Here is a 12,846-nt window from a genome sequence, read left to right on the forward strand (position 1 = left end):
CCTATCCTTAACGGTTTTCACAAATGCCCCAAAACAGAACAGAAAGAGAGCATTTCCTTACATCACTCATGAAAGCCCTCAGAAAAGTAACAACCGAGAAATTCTGGAAAAAAAATCCAGCTTCTTTGGGTAGGTGCCTACAAGGTGACTGTTTGGAAAACATGGTCCCAGTTCTAAGGATTAAATTGTCTCAAAAAAAGGTGATGCTTATCTACCTAATGTCATAGATTTAGTCTCAAGTGATTACTGGTTCTCTTTACCTACAGGTGCCTAATGGGAAAAATCCATTTAAATTTTGTATCAAAAATTTAAGGAACTCAAATCACTGGGCCATGTAAGCTTAGATAAGTTTCTGCTTGATTGTATTTTATGTGATTAGTTTATCATAATCAAATTAGCTGAACTTCTGTAACTGGGCCAACTATGTATCTTTGCATATTTTTATAAATAAACAAATATCTAGGTTTTATTAGGAGACATTAGCTTCACTAAATGTTAGATATATAACAAATCTAGCTCTGATGTTGTTGATCATAACAGTATTTTACACGTGGCATAAAGCTGGCAGAGGCAGAGGAGTGATTCAGCTCACAATAAACTAGAAAGCTACAGTTGCGTTCACATAAGTTACATCCCCTCATAGAGCTGAGAAATATCTCTTGCAATTTCTTGCATGCATTTTAAGAGAAGTATCTAGTCAAGATTGCCCTTGCTTTGAAAATCAAGGAGTAAGAATATGGGGAGATGTGCGTGTATAAACATCAGATACTATAATCTGTTCCTAAATATATATGATCCTAATTTTGGAATAAGTGCCTCTTTTTTACCCCGTCTGATATGTAATTAAAAAAAAAAAAAAAGCATGAAATCTTTTTCTGTGGAAAAGAAAATTAATTCTGAGTTTTGATTACTTAGCACAGAGAATATCTGGGTTACATTCTTCATTTGAACAACATCCATTTTGCTGCATTACAATGGCTGAGACAACTCTTTTAAAGTAAAAGCTTGAGTTGAGAAAAATAATTACATTTTATGAATAGGCTGAAAGTTTTGCTTCATGTTTATTTGGGGCGAGAAGCATCATTTTCATTCCTCCAATATTATTATAATTATTGCTCACTATACAATTCATTTTGGAAGCCAAGACCTTAATGATGTTGTCTTGATAAAATACTCCATGAAGTATCTCATACAAAATACAAAGGGATCCATGTTTCTCTGACAAGCTCTATTTAAACTTATTCCATTCCTTAAAATCCCTTCTTTAATGCAGATGATACTGAAACTTTTGATACATCTGTTCTTTAATGCTATTGCTAACTTGCTTAATAGAAGGGTAAGGACTCACATGGCTCCTGACAGATGTCTCCTAAAGTATGTTATGTTCTATATCCCTAATAACTTTAAAATATTTTACTGGCTCTGAGTGTTGTCTACGAACAGAAATGTACAAAAAAAGGTTACTTGAAAAATTAAAAAAAAAAAAAATGTGTGTCTGTGGTTTGTCTAGAGCCAATTTAAACTCTTAAAGAGGTGATCACTATTCACAATTATTTAACAATTAATAGCAGTTAAATTTGCCAGATCAATGCAAAATAAATTAATTAAATCCATAAACATTTCTTCAACTCTCCAAAGTCTTTTTAGGCACTATTTTTTTGTAATTTCTACTCATGCTGTCTGATTGATGTTGTTTAATATGGATGTTTAAAGAAAGCTAATAAAGCAACAATTCACGTGAATTCTTGTCTTTTGGAAATGAATAGTTCCACGTGTTTTCTAGAATTATTTCTTCAATTCTAAATATATTTTGTTCATTTCATATCTATAAAGAAAAGGCAGAAACAATTTACTGTGTTATGACTCTCACTGTTACTGAATTTTTTTCCCAGTATTAGAGATCTACTGCGATTCCACTAATAAGCTGTAGTTGGATTTATGAGTAAAACACAATGTAAATCAGGACGTGAAAATTCTGTTTTCTATAATTTATCAGCTTTTTCCAAGTTCCCAAATTCACATTACAAAAAAAAAAAAAAGCCTTTTTTTTTTCTTAAGTTGTGGGGTGAATTGCATAGTCCAGATCATGCAAAAAAAGGAGGCTATTCAACCTTTCCATCTATTGTACAGCTGTTCTCTTACTTACAAGTTTCCATTTCTTCTCTCCCCTGCCTCTTCACTAGCAGTTGGAATATTTGTGAGCAGTTTCATCAACATTTACTAATCCTTCTGGAATGCTTCTAGTAGAAAGAAAATACCAGAAAAGAAAAACTAACCTGTTGAACATTTTCTCAAATTATTAAAAATTTATTAAAAAACATTTTGGAGAACTTTTCACCCAATTATTGTGATTAATTGTCTTTTTCTTGTCTCTTCTAGGGTTAAATGAAAAATAGTAACAATAAGCATTATTTAGTTGCTGGAATTCAAAAGAAATCGAGAAGTGCAACACTATGCACAAATTCTGTTTGTTATATTGAAAAAAGAGCTATGTTGATATAAAACACAAAGCACAAAATCCCTCCATGAACTGCTGTCTTTCTTCACATACCCGTAATTAAGCATCACCCAAGTACATAAAAGACTTGCCGTTGACTTCAGTAAGCATGGAATCAAATTCTGCATTTTGGGTGGGTTTTTTACTATTTAAAATTTTCAGCATCACAACAATGAGATATAACCTTCTCCTAAAGACAGGTTCTCATTCTCCAGCTGCTGTCATTTTGCTAGATCTTTATGTTCTTCTTGAATGCCTGAGGGACTTTATCTTCCTGTTTGGCACAGTTCTAAATTGGCTTAAATCGTATTTATCCAACAGTTACCTGCATTATATTTTCAAGGGTAATTTGTGTCCTTCTCCTACAGCATTTATTTCTCGTGCTCTGTAGGGTTCCATATTGGCCCTGGTCTTACTCAGCAATCCAAAGCTGCCTGTGCGTAGGGTTGTTCATTGGCATAATGCTGGGTTTCATTTCTATGCTGACAAGACACAGATCTATTTGTCAACCATACCAGCAATTTCAAACTATGCCATTACCATATTGACAAGCTGGTGACTATAAAAACCTCTATGAACATCAATTTTCTTCAGTTAAAATCAGATAAAACTGAGCTGTTTATGGCTGGCTCTTGCCATCAACTCCAACTCACTTGAACTTCTAACCCATCTTTAAAATTCAACCCAGGTTCATTGGTTAAAAACCTATGTGGCTTTTGATTGCAAGCTCTTCTTTCAGTATTGCAGTCAAAAGATTAAGACTTCCTATTATTAGTTGAAATAAATGTGCTTTGCTTATTGCTCATTCATGCTTTTATGTTCCCTAGAGTAGATTATTTTAATGCCCAGCTTGTTGATCTGCCGATGAGACCAATTACTAAATTTCATCTTGTATAGTAAGTTCTGTTTCCAGGGCAATGTATTGTGCAGACTAATGCATGTTTCATACCTGCTGTTCTCTCACAGTGGCTATTAATACACCACAAAATCTATTCAAGCTACTACTGCTTTTGCCCTACCAAGTTTTTCATGAATTTTGAGTTTTTACTAGGAGATATTTGTCAGGATCCTACCGAGTTAAGTTAACAAAAGCTGAGTTGTGAACTAATGTAGCCACTACTCATGTTCTTACAGCAATTGCATGGACACTGGATGATGCCTTTCTGCTTGAATCCTGTGTATTTTTTTCAGGAAGTCTTGGTGCATCGCAACTGGCAGATTCAGTAGCACTTTTCAGCTCCTGAATCTAGCTGCTAGTTCTGCTCTGGCTATATTCTACATGTTGAAATGAAACCTACACTCTATTTCTTTGCAAACTCTAATTTTCTTCTTAAGGAAACCGTCACGTGTGATGGCCCTCCTGTCAGGCTGTTCAGAGGACTAGGACTGATGGAGGCAGGCTCAGCTGCTGTGCTTCACAGTTTTGTTCCCAGGATTTGGCTTTTAAATGACTAGAAATTATACCTACCAGAATAATGTTATTAGATCCTTTCCTGAGAACACAGAAATTAGAAGGTGAGTAATGAGGAAAGGGAGGATTTATGACTATCTAGCCCCTGACAATGAAGGTAATTTCAGAACAGACTGCAACACTTAGTTGTTTATAGAAAGTCCTTACAAGGGCAAGACTTGCTGCACAAAGGAGTACTGCTGTTCAAAAGAAAAAGACCAGTCATAGAACCACTAAAGTTGTAGCTAAGAATATGGTCCTACAGGGATTATACTGAAGATTAAAATACTTTGGCTCTTGTGACTGCTGTAATGAGAATACACATAGAGATAAACTGACAAAGCTGAAAAGTATTTAATTTAGATGACAGCCTACAAAAATTAATGTGAAAATGAGAATTGCTTAGAGGTAATAGATTGAGGGTACAAGATTCATTTTTTAAGTGTTAACCTTTTACATGACAGTGTGATACTGTAATTAAAAATCGCAACATTCTTTGTTTGGGGAATTTATTTTACATTTCTAACTGCTTTGTAGTTCCTAGGTTAGACATGTTTTCAAGCAATTTCTGACTGGCAGAAGTCAAGAATCTTTAACAGCCACAATGGAATAAGTGAGTTTCATTGTACTGAGAAAAGATTAAGCAGCAACTTATCTTAATTTTTGTAAGTGATTAAACTATTCTTGAACATTAATATTTGTTCTGGTCCATGTTGAATATGAACATGGAGATTCAATGACTTTCTTTCTAGTAACCCAATACTTAAGAACTTGGCCCAAACTTTGAGCTGCTTTGATGTTCAAAGGCTTTGGATGAGATCAGAAATGAGAAGAAAAAGAACAGGGACCTCTTCACAATATTTCTACCTTTGAAGTCTCAGGTTAAAAGTACTATTACTGTTTGCTTAAAAAAGTGAGAGTATGAAGGATAAGATTATGAATTACAATAACAGATAAATAACAAATGTTTTGCTTGAAGTACATTTCCTTGTCAGGAGAGAGAACATTCTTCCAATAGATTTCCAAAGAGATTGGCAATTTGTAAAGTCAGTTATAGGGACAAGAGATACAGATAGTTTTACTTTGGTTTTAACCCCTTAAGCGGGAATAAAGAATTCATTTGGAATTTTCCCCTTTGTTTTCCCCTACATTTCATACTAGTAGTAGCAAGCATGCACGTTATTCAACTGTCAACAAATCCCCTAGACTTGAGCCTGGAACAATACATCCCACATCTCCCCCATGAAAGTCTTTCATGAAAGCTCCTCTGTCATTCAAGATCATACTATTCCCTCCTGTATTTATTTCTAAGTGTCACTCAGCTCCATTCCACCAGCTTGGAAAAACGTCAAGAACTTTTATCTTCAGAGTCAGTTGCCAGTTCTGTTTAGTGAACAAGCCAGCAGGGACCTCTGGTGCCATCAATGCAGCTCAGTCCGTGCCCCTCTCTTTAGGGATGGAGTATATCATTATCCAGATGGCTGGAGAGAAAAAAGATGCATTTTTAGAAGAGTTCTCAGGGAGCAGTTACTGGAAATCTCCTCCCTTGAGACAATCTATTGGCAACAAGTTTTGCTGCTGTGACATGAGGTATTGCATCAAGGCCCAATCCTGTCACTAATAAAGTTAGTGGGAAACGTGCCATTCTTTTCAAGTGAAGTCAACAGGATTAATGTAGCAAATAAAGAGCTAAAAAATATACCTTGCATCTACAAATACAAATGGAAAGTCATGTCACAAGTGGGAATGTCCTTTTATGTCTGTTTACAGGATTTGGCTTTGTTTCAAATCAGAATAAGCCCCTTCCCCAAATTTAAAATTGAAACTAACAAAAATGGAATTTTTATTTTCATATTTCAACATTGCCATTTTTTTTGGTTTGAGGGTATTTATTTACATTTGCATATAAAATAATTCAAGAATAGGCTATTTCAGGGTTTTATTTTTTTTCCTCTTAAAAACCCCCACTTGTTTTAGTTTCCTCTAACATATGGCATCAACATTACAGACATTTTAATTTTTAACAAAACTATTTTCTGATAGAAAACAATTAGATTTAAAATTTTCCTTAACCAGCTCAAGATGGCTCTTTTAATTGCCAACATACACGTTACACAGCTGTGCTAGAAAACTACTTCCTCCTCTCAGCCTGGATGGAGAATTTCTGTTGATTTCAGCTGTCAGACCCACAGGCTCTGGACTGCACTGACAGGTAACAGTCCCACTGTCTCGGCAAGTGAACCTTTCCTAATAAAAATAACATGCTGCTTGGATTTTTTTCTTTTTTTTTAGTTTTGGTTCGTTTTTTTTCATAGGATATTATCATACTTGGCAATACTGGATTTAATTCCACTTAAAATGACAGAACTGAATTGTCATCACTTTTAATGGGTAAAATCTATGCAGTTCATCAGAGGTGCTGTAAAATCTAATCAGAAATTAGACTATAAAATTAATATGCCTATAGTCTATATAATGCTCTTTTATAAATCTGGAACTGTAGCAAATTTGGAGTTTCATATAGAGTACAAGCAGGTAGGGGTGGAATCTTCAGTTTAAACAAATAACCTGTGAAATAATTGGTATACCATGCTAATCAGCTAGTGGCTGTGCTTTACTTTAAGTAGTAGGATACCAAATCCATTAATTCCACACCTGGGCTTTCATTTCAATATGTTTCTATACTACAGCTATAAGCCATGGGATAACTTCCTTCCAGTTTATTTTTATTCATCAAAGGTTAAGGATGGCTGTAAGACACTGATCTTGACCATGCAGTGCTTGTCTGTGGATATCCAGGTGACAGCGGGTAGTGCTAATCCGTTCCCTTTATTTGGAGAAGAATAACAGGGAAAAATGAACTGGAGAGGTATGAGGCAAGCTAAGGAAGGAGCCGATGCACAGCCTTTCCTTAGCAGCATCACAGAGAAGAATGGGAGCCCAGCCAGCAGCTCACCTGCACTGCCTTGCTTCAGAGGTTGGGGACTGCAGGAGCGTGGCCACAGGAAGGGAGGCAGGAGAGAGGTGTCAGCATCTCCTCCCTCTCTGGGATTTGCCCAGGGCACATACATAGAGACAAAGAGGCACGGAACCTGGGACAAAGTTTCCCATGCCCAGAAAGTAATATAGGAAAAAATCAAGTGGGACTCCCCATGATTTTCTTCCCCATCACAAAAGAACTGGGTCAAGAGGGTGTGTTTGTTGTGTCCCATCCAGCCCCCAACAGCAGTGGGCAATCTGGCTAACCATATGTAACATTACATAACGCTGTAGGAATTTCTGCTGTTGACGGTGAACTATGGAAAGGTGGCAATAAGCTGATAGCTAACCTTACTTCCCTGTTCTGAAACATTTCACTTCTAACGGTAATTTGCACCATTTTAGCTCTGAGTACCTTCCACTTAACGATTATACAGTATTACTACAAAACCTCAGGGTTCATCTGCAGAAATATTTCTTATGCTGGAGTTCTCTGTGGAGACACACTTATAAAAATTGGTATGAGAGGAAGATTAAATAGATAAGAGCATAAAAACAGATTATAGAATAAATACAGTCTTGTACATTAGTTCAACTGGAAGGCAGGAGATTACATTCTCCATTCTCCTACTGACTTCTGTAATACTGGACAAATGGCTTGGTCTCTTTGCACTTCAGTTTTCCGGATTTGAAAGTAGGGTAATGCCTTTTTCAACTCTTTCTCTGCCTTATCTAAACACATTGTAATATAGCAGGAATACTTTCATTAGAGACAGTAGCACTCTCTCTAGCCTATGGTATCTTGATTTCAGTTTAGTCTTCTATCTTGGAAAGAGTAATTATCAACATATAAAGGTATTTCCTTTTGGGTTTGGTTTGTACTGTCTTTTCTTATGGATTCTGCTATCCATTCCATCTCTATCTCCTTCCCAAGAGAAAAAGAACAGTGTTTGCCAAGAGCAAAAGAGCAAATTCAGTAGACAAGTAATTTTTCCTTTACTTTTTTTAACAATCTGATAGAGGATACAGCATAGTGAAAAAAAAATAGATGTTTTAAAAAAAAACTAGTTTGAAAAAAACCACTTTAGTAGTAGGTCTTTATATTAATAAAGCCATTCACTAAAGTAATCTTGCCTTACTCCATTAGTGCATAGCACAGCAAAACAAGGTGAAAACCTTTACAGAAGTACTTAAAGGAATAAATCTGTAACAAGGAATACAATTTGTATCAATCATAATTGCACATTTAAGAGGCCTCTGCTTTACTACGACAGTACAGAGTGACAGTGTTTGGCTTAATGCTGTCATTTGTAGTTGCTATTATAGACATCGTAGTTGTACAATTTTCAAAGTGAGCAATGTTATGAAGTTAATTGTGTAACATTGTTTATGAATTTAAACCACACAATTAATATATTATTCACAGACATGCATAATGGATTCTTTGTATTGAATGATGGTTTAAGGAAAAAAAATGTAACTGATTTTGGAGCTACTGTGATTGATTTATGAGGTAAAATTAAAAGTTCTGTGTATGTATTACTTGGCTACTCACCAGCTAAGTGGGTGAGGGGAGTATTGAAAATATCTGTGTGTAACTAACTGCTATGTATGAATACCAAGGAATCAGATATTAAAAGAAAAGCAAGAAGATTAACCTAGAAGTAAATGGTGAAGACTTAAGAAAGACAATTCGCTACCAAGGGAAACGAGGCAAGAATTAGTTGTTCCTATAAAAGTCTTCTCCGATGTCAGGTAATGGAAGTTCTATTCTTTGTAATTTTAAAACAGCTAGATCGAACAATATCAAATTAAAAGACAGCACTCTAATAACATTTCTCATTAATATCTTGCTTTTTAAGTAATGATGGGACTTTAAATGAAATGCTACCCTGCATGAATAATGGAAACTACCTGCCTCTAATGAAGAGAGGACCTCTGTAGTACCAAGGGATCCGACTTCTTGGTACTTACCAAGAAGTACTGGAAGTACTTTCCATTTTTAATTCAGTTGAAAAAAAAAAAAAGATGTCATTACACATGGTAAATGTCACAGGAGTTCATAGGCAGTTCCATTAAAGAGCTTTACACCAAGTAAAAATTCTCAGTTTAGATAAAAGCTATGCCCTACTGTTCTGCTGTAGCTTTTTATACTAACAAATTTTTACTGGACAACAAATCAAAGAAGTCATGTGTTTTATTTCACCAGATTTCTTTCTCTGAACTGATAGTTTAACAGAAGTACATAAAATCTTATTAATGCACATGACCAATTTGAAAGAAACACACCAAAGCAATACATTAAATTTGCTTCCTCTACCACCCTTTTCACTTATGCTTTGTATTCGTTCTCCGTTAATTCTCCTGCCAAGGCAACCTGATACTCACTTTACCTGAACATTAACACATTATAAGCTTCAGTTCTTCCTCTGTCATCTGGACATTTTCCTTCACATATCGTGAAGTTTATATCTCATATTTTCAGTGAGTTTCAGTCACGAGACTGTAACAGTTCTGACTACATTTGAGTGTACATTTGCACTCTTGTATCATGTGTGATGGAATGACATTATGAACTTACAGAAGAAAAAACAGATCATGTGTACAGTATATCAACAATGCTTACAATATTTCATATAAAAATGAAATGGAAGTACATAACCTGACACTATTGCCTTTTATAGTGTAATTTATTGGACTTGTGGCCACCGATTTGAAACTTGTATATATGCTAGCAGTTCTGTTTACCCACTCCACTGGCTGAGGTATGATTATATTCTCCCCAAAGAAAGAGTGACCATTGAGCATGATACGATAACTAAACAGAAAGGAGAAGTTCACATTTAGTAAAATACTTAATAGAAGACCAGGTTACAAATAAATAGATGCAGCTGTCAGGAAAAAAAATAAAAAAAAAAAAAACAACCCCCCCAAAAACCCCTAACTTATCTGCTAGATTTCATTTGTTATTAAATACAGTCTACTACAGATGACGTGGTGGCCCTCCAGGATTACAGATTAGAGCATGGGCTATTCAGCCCAAAGGTTAGGGCCCATGTCCAGAACTGGGAAAGAAGCCCAATGTTCATGGCCAAAAATCAAGAACCAGAAAGTCAAACCGAGGGTCAGTAGCCAGATATAGGAATAAGAATCTGTGCAGGAATCCAGAATTGAAATCAGAAACCTGTAAGAAGAAATTACAATCGTAGGGCACATGCAGAGGTGGCACTGAAAATGTACAGTACGGGTTCTGCCTCAGAGACCTGCTTCTGAGCCACTGGCTTATGTGCTCTGGCTAACCTCTTAAAAAAGGGTCCAAACTACAGAGAACCTGATTTACTACTAGAGAAGAAGGTCTTATCCCAGATTAGCAACACAGAGGATAATGTGAAGGTAAGGTATTTGGTGTATCTGTGTGGATGATACATGCAGTATGCATTTGCTTTCATTACGTTGGAAATGGGACAGCCATCTACAAACCCAATGCTGTCTGCGTTGGCTGACAGGCACCGTTACTAGCAGAGTGAATTGCCCCTAGTTTCTCACAAATTCAACAGCCAGCTATAGTAGACATACTTGTGAGGGTGAGTGCACATATAAATCCCCATTTCTGTATCACAATTGCAATTAGTCGTACAACAGATTCTGAATTAAACACGTTGTTCTTTGATGCCTGTGATTTTAAGAAGAATTACTGAGGACCAGAAAGTGAGGAGGAAAAGCTTAAAAACCTCTTGGCATAAGAAAGATTAATATTCACATATCTTAGTCGTATCTACAAGAATATCCAAATGAGTGTCAACAGAAGACTATCTTGGTGCATCAAGATAACTGCAGCCACGGAAAATTTTTCCATGAAAAACATGGCAAATGAGCCAGCCTCCTCCCCTTCCAAACTGTCTGACTGTTGAGAGAGACGGAAATGCTTTTCATAGTGTCATACCTGTTAGGTCAATTAATAGAAGGCTACCATTTCTGCTGCTGCTGCTGCCCCAGCAAATTCCAGAGGCATTACATCCACATACCACTTTTAAACTGGGTACTAACAAGCAACTTCTGAATCTGTTAAAGCAGGAATACATTAAAAACAAACAGATTCAAGTTGCACTAATATGAATCTTCATAGTTTTGGTAAACCTTTGAGCTTCCTAGAGCTTTTCCTTAGTATCATTGAAGAGTGGTGCCAAATGGTCAGGCTGGATTTCCACTTATAATTTTTATGCAAGAAGCAGCAGTGCAGGAACGTTGTATGCAATAGGACCTGGAGTAAAACATAGAGATCAAAAGACAAAGAATAAATCCTGGCCCCTTAGATTTTACCAATGCAAATTTTTCTTTACCTAGGATGGATACCTCCATCCTGCTAAGTCAGAGGCCTTAACTCTGCTGGGCTACTAGCACACGAGAAAGGGCAGCTCTCCATCTTTGCACAGTTTGTGCAAGGACTAGGAGAAATAAAGGCCCTGCATACTCAGAGATGCAGTAACTCCCATGAGTCCTTATGAGTGCAGTTGTCTCAAGGAAAGCAGCAGATTCTTTGTGGGACAATATGGACTGGGAATATAAAAGTAGTTTGAAAAGGAAACGTCTCCAATGAGCTGGACAGCACCAGGATCAGGGGAAAGGGTAGCTGCTTCACCTGTTTTCAAAATTCAGATGATTTAAGTATGGAAATGAGCTGATTATGGATGAAAAAGTAACTCTCAGGCAAACAAAGAAGGAATTAGCTGTGACTGGAGTTGGAAGCATCGCTGTGTGAGACAATAGGTAACAGTACAGCCTGAAGAATGGCTTTTTTGATGGCTGGCATAGTGACCAGCATGAAGACCTACTGCCTGGGTGCACAGACGGGCCTGACGGATGCAGCAGTCCCTCACTGCCAGAAGCAACCAGCCCAGTAGCAGTCATATAAGACTGGCCTGAACCTTTTAGTGCACCATCATAGAATAGTTTGGGCTGGAAGGGACCTTTCAAGTTCATCTTGTCCAACCCCCCCTGCAATAAGCAGGGATGTCTTCAACTAGAGCTAGTTGCTTCAACTAGTTGCTCAGAGCTCCATCCAACCTAACCTTGAATGTTTCCAGGAATGGGGCATCTACCACCTGTTTGGGCAACCTCTTCCAGTGTTTCACCACCCTCACCATAAAAAAATTTCTTCCTTACATCTCATCTAAACCTCTCCTCTTTAGGTTTAAAACCATTACTGCTTGTCCTACCACAACAGGCCATACTAAAAAGTTTGTCCCTATCTTTCTTAAAAGCCCCCTTAAAGTACTGAAAGGCCATGATAATGTTTCCCTAGAGCCTTCTCTTCTCCAAGCTGAACAAACCCAACTGCTTACAAATTGCTGCACATTCCCAAACTGGAGTGCTCTCCACTATTGCAGGGATGCTCCTTAGCATAACAGCCCTCATTAAACTCTTCTATATGGTTAAATGTAGTTTAGGTATATAAGATATCTTAGGCACATAAGAATTTAAATGTGCAAATATTGTGCAGTGGGTCAGACCACCACCATCTTTCTTAGAAAAAAGCATGTTGAGGATCTTGCTATGACCTCACCCTATTTTTCTACATGAAAGAAAAATATTGTCTGGCTTCCTTCATAGCATATTCTACATCTTATTGACAAATCACTTATGACACTAATTTATTAGCATAAAAATATTACTATACTCAAGACAGCCTGCTTTGATTTACTACACCAGGGTTTTTCATATGCCAAGGTCCTATCATCTCTGGTTGATCATTAAAAGTCCCTTGGCTTTTTTTTTTTTTTGCGCAACAGAAGAGTTTTGCACTGCTGCCTTGGCTAAAATCCTGAATATCAGAATGGCTTTGGATCTCAAAGGAAGATTCACTGAACTGATGCTTAAGAAATACAGGATGGATTTTTCAGAACCACTACCTTTACGTTAG

This window comes from Phaenicophaeus curvirostris, chromosome 1 (assembly GCF_032191515.1).
Source record: "Phaenicophaeus curvirostris isolate KB17595 chromosome 1, BPBGC_Pcur_1.0, whole genome shotgun sequence".
NCBI classification, from domain to species: domain Eukaryota; kingdom Metazoa; phylum Chordata; class Aves; order Cuculiformes; family Cuculidae; genus Phaenicophaeus; species Phaenicophaeus curvirostris.